General features: G+C 47.3%; 1 pseudogene; it reads right to left on the reverse strand.

Moving 5' to 3' along the window:
* The window catches only part of LOC135891075 (cell surface glycoprotein CD200 receptor 1-B-like), a 30801-nt pseudogene extending 23259 nt beyond the window's left edge, over positions 1–7542 (reverse strand).
* Between the last annotated feature and the right edge of the window lie 538 nt (positions 7543–8080).

The following is an 8080-nucleotide window of genomic DNA, read 5'->3' on the forward strand; positions in this document are numbered from 1 at the left end:
TCTCTGCTTTCATTTGAAAAAAGAGTAAGTCTATAGCTGATATGGTTGCAAAGAAAACCTTTAAAAATGGAATTTAGGGCCTGTCTACACAGGGAAATTGAGTGGCAAAACTATACTGGTCTATGTATACTGGTATTACTCCCTGTATAGACACTTTTATTACAGAATAAAGATGACTTTTCCCAGTTTACGTTCTGTCATTTTGGAAGTGATTTAAGTTATACCAGAAAAACACATTCTTATTCCAGAATGTGAGTGTCCAAATGGGGAGCCATACCGGTATAACGATTGTGGTGTAAATTCACACCTTACCTCAGACCGATTTAACTTTCTGTGTATAATCAATACAAAGATGTCTGCAGAGAGCCTTGAACAATGGGTCTGAGAGGTATGAAGTGTCCTGTTCATCTCAGTGAGGCACTCACTCAGGGATGATAATTTAAATGTCAACTATTTCATTCCCTGAGTAAAAAAGGAGACAGTGGGTCATAACTTACTGTGAGCAATTTCTCATTTTTGTGCCACATGTCAGTGACGTTTGGGAGATATCACCACTTTTTTTCCCCCCCTCAGTCAGAAGGAGCCCAGCCCCAGGAGTTTAGCAGAGCCTATGGGCCCCATTGAGGGGAAGTCAAGCTCAAGGAGTCCAATCTAGTGCAGCTCAGAGAGCTGTACAATCATATTTTGTGCACAAAATCTAGTGTGAACAGTGTTTCATTATGGAGACTTATGTGGGTGGAGCTTATGTTATGGTGGAGCTTGGAAGAATACCGCCACTTCCCCAACCCCAGTCTAAGCCCTGATCTCCAAACCTCTCAAGTTCTTCAATATTCTCTAACTTTGACTCACCTGAATATTTCTGTACCATCTCTAAATGTTACCACTTCTCTGTTCAACAATATGCCAGTCATTAAATGTTAAACAAGGTTCCAGAGCACTGGTCCTAGTATAGGTTTTTAGGGCACCCCACTATTTACACCTTTTCTTGTTTAAAATGGGCCATTTCCCCTCCTTTTGGGTTTTTTTTCCCAAAGAGATACAGTCAATTTAGAAGTCATATGTATGTCTTGAAAATTTGTCAGCTACCACGTGCAAAACCTAAGATTACGGAAACTGAAAGCGATTGGGGAAAAATATTTTTCTCTCCTTTTTTTTCGTTTGTTTACGTTGTGCATTTGACAGCACTTTGGGTATAGTCAGTTTCACTGCTTCTCATCTATAATCAGTGACTTAGTCATCTTCTTCTGTTTCTTTGAATCTTTCACACAGCAAAAGGAGAGAGAAACATTTTTAAAAATAGGAAAATATGATTGTAAAACCACAGGGGGTCTTGGGGGCAGGTGTAGAACCTGAAAAGACTTTTAACTCTTTTCATATTGAGTAGATTTCAAATTGGTGAAACTCAGTTTCACATCCATGACTGAACTTTTATCTCATGCCCTGAGACTACTTAATTTCCTTAATAGCCTCTTTAAGAAACTGACGTTTTAAAGAGATTTTGCCCTCTAAAGAGATTGACAATTTTGCTCAGAGATAGTCCTATTGTACACTGATTTCCTGCAGCAACAACCCTTTTTAACTTTTCAGTGCATGGCCCCACATGCAACAGATTATAACATATTCAAATTAGTGGTATAACAAACTCACAATTGATATACCACAAGCAGATGACTGATTGCATCCCGGAATGAATGTTACATGAGTTACAGTATGATGCAATTCAAGGGGCAATACTTGCTGCTTGAAAGAGGCCAGGTGTAATATGCTGAATACGTATCGTCTTTTATCTGTATCTATACTCTGTCACTGTGTATCTGTGACATTAAGCAAAGCTGGGGTGGGAGAACATAAAAGACAGACAACTTAACGGATCCCTGGGATAACTCAATGGCAGTGAATGGAGTCACACCAGGAATGATCGTGGCCCAAAGTGTTTGTGAAACACACTTATCTTCTGAACACCAGCCTGTTCTTTTCAGTTGTAAGAATAGGTATGTACTACTAGTAGAAAAAACAAGTTAGTGTGTTGGGTAGATCTCCCTGCAGCTGTGAGATATAGGAGGTAAGTGTTCCGTTGCTGAAGGGAATCACACACAAATAAGGACAGTGTGGATTCATATCTTGGTGTCACCTTCAGCTCCCCATTCCCACCTCCACATCCAGGCTCTTGATTCTCTGACAACTTCTCTAAACCCATGCTCCCCACCCCATCTCTATCATGCTAACCCTAGTTTATTTAGTCATCTCTTGCTTCCATTACACAAACTTCCTGCTTTCTCATTTCCCAGCGTCTCCTTTCATTCCCTTGCAATCATCTGCCGCTTCTCCCACTGTTACCATGTCACTCCTCTGGGTGAATCTCTCCCCCACCCCGGATGGCTTCTTCTTGTCATTACTGATAAATTACTGAGTCATCCCCCACAAAGTCATCCCCACCTCTGGTTTCCTCGTCGTGGCCTGTCTGTGATGTGTTTATCGTTAGACTGTAAACTCTTCAGGCCAAGGAATGGTTTAAGCTATATGTACTGTACCGGGCTGAGCACACTGACAATGCTAATTAATACATGTAAATCCAAACTCCTTGTTTTCATCTTCCAGGCTAAACACAAATCTGCACCTGCCCAACTCTCTGCTCTTATTTCTTCCTGTTACCTTCTTGTTCCCTTTAACCTGCCAAGCCTCACCCCTAAACACTCCTCTTGTCTTTACACCTTCTTCCGTGCCACCCCAAATGCCTGGAATTCCCTCTTTCTACTTGGGCACCAAAGAATCTTCCTCCTCTTCTTCAGCTCCTCCCTGAAAACTCACTTATTGGGTGGAGTCTTCCAGTGACACTTCAGCAATGTAAGAAGCACATAACTCAACCCTCAGGCCATGTCTAGGCTAGGAAAGGTTGGCTATGTTTTAATCTAGACACAGCCTAAAAGAAAAAAGGATTGCAGCCCCACTTTAACATGGGTCTGGCATCCAGACAGCCAGCGTAGTGTCACGGGTTGGAATCATTCATTCTGCACAACACATAGGGCTGGTCCTCAATGGGTGTAAATCATCATCCCTGAATTGAAGTCAATGGAGTTAAAAGTTTACACCAGCTGAGGATCTGGCCCCTAAACTGTAAACTATACAAGGCAAGGTCTGCGTCTCCCTGTACATGTGAATGATCACGTCTTCAAAAACAAAAAAGAACAGCGGTGAGTTTTCAACAGTGTGTACATCCACACTCATATGTCAGAGTTAAAGAAAATACAATATTGTATGTGGTCAGGATGCTATTTTCAAACCTCCTTACTGCTGGGGTTTCAAAATGAGACTCATTCAAGCACAACGGTCCTTGGTCAGGACGATGTAAATGTCAACTCTGAAGTTCTAAAACAGGATCTGCCTTTAAAGAATTTGTGGGGGGGAGGGGGGAGAATGATCTGAAAAAGTCTCAGATGATTTAAAAAAAATACAGAACACTATTTAAATGGTTGGTTAAGAAAAATAATCAAATGGTTTCCCCCCCTTTAATGTGTAACATTTTCAATGTTAAAATAAACAGCAGGGTGCCAGTGCAATAAAGAAAGAGGGCACTAAAGCAAGAGTGGGATGAAGACCGAGACAGTTTATCAAAATATTTCCCCCATCCCATGAAGTCTTAAATCAGGAGTAGAGTTCCAATATGAATGAGAGCAGGGCTGCAGGAGGTAGGAAGTGTTAGAGGGGGCAGGGAAACATCCACTAAAGAACAAGAATCCACAATCTGTATTAAGGAAAGAAGATCACTCATTGAAGTCAAGGTTCAGATAGAAGCTATGTATGCAAATAAACCCCCACTATGGGCAGGTTGCTCCATGAGCTCCATTCACACCTGAGTTACTCCACTTTTACGCTAGTGTACAGTTTTACTCCACTTTCACACTGGTGTGACACCACTGATTTCACCGATTATGGTCTGTAAAGCTGGAGTAACTCAGTGGTGAATAAGGCCCTGTAATGCCAATTATGGTTTCTTGCAGCGGCCTCTGAACCAACTGTCACGGGCCACTGCCAACAGCATAGACGGACCACTGGTCTCATCCAGAATGACAATTCCTGTGGGCCAGTAGGAATAGAAATTTGCTGCATCAACCTTAAAAGAACTCCCCATGGAACACCTCCCCTCACTGCTCACTCTTCCCTTGACGTTCATATGCAGACATTTGGGGTGTTCCACTGCTTAACCCAGTAAGGAAAGTCACTGAGGCTGTCTCTACACTGGCACTTTTCTTACAATTTCCAACTACTGCAGCTCTGGTGCCTGCAATGGTGAAATCACTGGTATAGACCAGCCACCAACATAGGCGCTGGAACTAGGGGTGCCTGAGGTGTGGCTGCACCCACTGGCTGGAAGTGGATTCCATCATATACAGGGTTTACAGGGTTCAATGACTCTCAACACTCCCACTATATAAATTGTTCCAGCTCCCCTGGCCACCAGCATTTTAAATGACGTGTCATCTAACACAGCTCAGAGCAGGATTAGACACCGTAGCTGTTGAACCATCTGTACCTTGTCTAAGCTAGTGCTTCCGGTGTCACTAAAACTAGTGCAGCAGCACAGTTGATAGTGCAGCAGTAGGAGATTTAAGAAAAAGGTTCATGTAGTTAAGGCCTGGCTGAGCCTGTAAAGTGCACAATTTTTCAAATATCATCATTTCATTTTTTGCAGCCACTCCTGGCCCCCAGAAGCTGTCTGGGACTCTGGGCTCCCAATAACTTTGGTACTCTGTGGGGACAGAGGTGTCCATGATGGGTGTATGTGCACTGGGCCCACCTACGCCACTAAGCCTGTGGCCTGTGAGGGAGTGGAGGCCAGAATGGAGGAATTGAAGAGGAGTTGCCTTGGTTTTACTACATGCTTTGAGGCAGCCTCCTGCCTTCAACCTTATGCAGAGAGGGAAGCAGCCTGGTCTAGTGGATAGGGCACTCAAGGGTAGGTACCGGTGGGAAATTTTCTGTCTCCTGTTTTTCTGTGGAAAATTGGGTTTTTGATTAAATTGTTTTTTTGTGAAAACTTATCTGCCTTTCATGGAAAATTTCATCTTTTTGTAAAAAAAAAATATTCAAAGACCTTTTGACTGAGAGGTTTTCAGGTTTTTGACTGAAAGTTGAAAATGACGAAAGTGAATTTTTTTTCTTTTGTGTCAAAATTTTCCTAGGAAAAAAATCCTCATTTCCTGACCAGCTCTATTTAAGATCCTGACTCTGCCATGAGATCACTGTTATAACTTGGGCGAGCTGCTTAACACTCCTGTGTCTCAGTATTTCCATCTGTAAAATGGGGACAAGGTACTAACCTACCTCTCAGGGGTGCTGAGGATGAATTAAACAATGGTTGTAAATGTTTTGAACTCCTCTGATGGAAGGCACTCTGATGGAAGGCACTAGAGAAGTGAGACCTATCTTTGGAGCCTATGTTTGAACAGCTCAGCACATTAGACCAGTTCCTCATTGCCAGTACGTGTACTTAGCATTGGGCTTGTCTACACTACTGCGCAGGGTCGATCTAAGATACGCAACTTCAGCTACATGAATAGCGTAGCTGAAGTCAACGTACTTAGATCTACTTACCGCGGTGTCTTCACTGCGGTAAGTCGACAGCTGATGCTCTCCCGTTGACCCCGCTTGCGTTTCTCGTTCTGGTGGAGTACCGGAGTAGATGGGAGAGCGCTCAGCGGTCGATTTATCGTGTATATAGTAGATGCGATAAATCGACCCCTGCTGGATCGATCGCTGCCTGCCGATCCGGTGGGTAATGTAGACTTATATTCAAGCAAGTTCAATGGCAATCAGTCAGAACTATGCATCTCTTTCACATGGGGTGAGAGGGTGACCGACTGACCTGACCCTCCCTGCCCAGCACTCTCCGCCCTCCATGCGTGGCTGGGCCCCCGGGACGGACCTGCCTCTCCTGGTATCTGGCACCGCATCTTCCCAAGGCAACATATGTGGGGCACGCAGGATCACATGCCCCCCCCCCAATTTCTGCCAGGGTTCACACCAGAATGTGGCCAACATCAGCCTTTTGGCACTGTGTGGGAGGGAAGGGACGGGAGCTGCTTCCAGCTGTGGGGGCGGGGGGAGGAAGAGAGGGAGGGATGCCCTGGCAGAGCACATCTCCTCCCCATTCCCCTGTGTCTGGAAGAAGCTCATCCCTTTCTGTTCACAGTGTCAAAAGGCTACACTGCGGGCAGGAAAGGGTTAAGCCCTAAGGATGCATTGTGCACCAGGGCCCAGGGAACCTGACTGCAGGGGCTTCAGCAAACCCAGCCAGAGAGGTGGCTCACCAGGGGAGGATGCCTAGGGGACGGAGCACCTCGCGCTCCCTGGGGGCAGGACCCAGGGTGGGGAGGCGGGTGGGGGCCGGCCAACAGGGTGCTAAGACCCTGCCCGGGGGGCTGCTGTGGTTGCAGGGTTGGGGTGCCGACAGGCTGGAATTTGTTTCTCTCCCCCCCCCCCCCCCGCCACTCCAGAGCTTAGCAGAGGGGCAGAGAGGCTTCCCCGTGCCAGTGCTGTGTGGGGCTTTGGCACACGCAGGGCTCGGCTCCTCCTGACCAGCGCCCTGGGCCAGAGAGTCTTGGGCTTTCCTGGGGCACCGGCCCAGCCAGAGGCAGTGGGGGAAGGAAGGCGCCTGCCAGCCAGGCTGTTGGTGAGCTGAGTGCTCTGACCAGAGGCTGGTTCTCCGCACAGCACTGGGAGCAGGACGTGCCCCACCCGGGGGGGCAGGGGGAGTGGAGGTGCAGTGGGGCTGGGGTGTGTGTGAAGAGACAAAGCAGGGAGAGGACAGTGAGATGGTGACCACATAAAGGGCCGATGTGTGGGCAGCAGAGGTGACACCTGCCCGCAACTCACCAGCCACCACAGTGCGCAGCCAGTGCTGGCCAGAAACAAGACAGGGGCAAGGGCCCTGCTGGCTGAGAGCTGGCCCGCAGTGAAGGCTGTGCTGACGGACCAGCTCGGGGAGTGGCCAGCCCCATGCACTGCAGCTTTGCCCCACCACCAGCCTTGCACACCCACCCCCATTGTCAGCCACTGGACCCACCATTCACCACTGGTGGGTGGGCAGCTGGCAAGCAGGGATCCGGCCAGCAGCAGGACCCACCAGTACTGATGGGGGGAGACAGAAGATACAGGACAATTTGCCCGTTTTTAAGAAAAAGTCAGGACACCTGCAGGAGGGCTTAAATACGGGACTGTCCCTTTAAAAACGGGACATCTGGTGACCCTACTAGTGACAACAGGCCTGGTGATCACAGGCAGATGTAGTGGATGAAGAGCAGGTCTAAGATGCCAGTAACAATACATAATTGACTGCATCCTTTAATGAAAACAGCACTGATAGGTACAGCATTTATGTGAAGGAAACATCTTAGCACATTCCCCTGGCCTCTATCCATAGCAGCTGCTTGGTCCCAAAGAGAAGTCCAACTTACCCATTGTTACCATGGCCACAGCGACGGTGAGCAGAACGAAGGCACAAAAAGTCTTCCCAACACAATTCATGTCAGCTTTTGCTTTCATCGCTCACACAGCTCGCTCGCTCCATCCATCCTGTTGTAAGCCCAGCTGCAGATGTGGGGAGCTTCCCTCTGTGACAGCGTGTCCTTGCCAGCCAGTGTCTCTGTTCCCTCTTCCACTGCCCCACCTCTCCTCCACCCCAGCTCCGCCTGCTCCTGACTGATTAGCTCCCTGGAGGTGGAGGTGTCTTTTCATGACTCTAGGCTTCCTGTGCTGAGAGCCAAAGCGAACATTGAGGAAACAGATTGAGCAGCTCTGCCTTCTGTTCATTGGCTCTCCTCGCAGTGCTGATGTGTGAAGATAAACTCCACAGCAGAGCTCGGAATGGAGTAAAAATGAGGCATATTCTTCAAGCCTGGGCTTACTGTCAGAGAGGGAATCTTAATCTTAATCTCCACAGACAAGAACTGTTCAGTCCCTGAAGGGCTTCCATGCTAAGACCTTCTATACAAAGAACTCTTTTAACAATTGCCCCGCAGGAGGGGGCTCTGTCCCTGTTAGGATCAGGGACTTAATCCTGCTCTTAAACAAAGAGGCCCAC

The sequence above is a fragment of the Emys orbicularis genome, chromosome 1, assembly GCF_028017835.1.
Source record: "Emys orbicularis isolate rEmyOrb1 chromosome 1, rEmyOrb1.hap1, whole genome shotgun sequence".
NCBI lineage: Eukaryota > Metazoa > Chordata > Testudines > Emydidae > Emys > Emys orbicularis.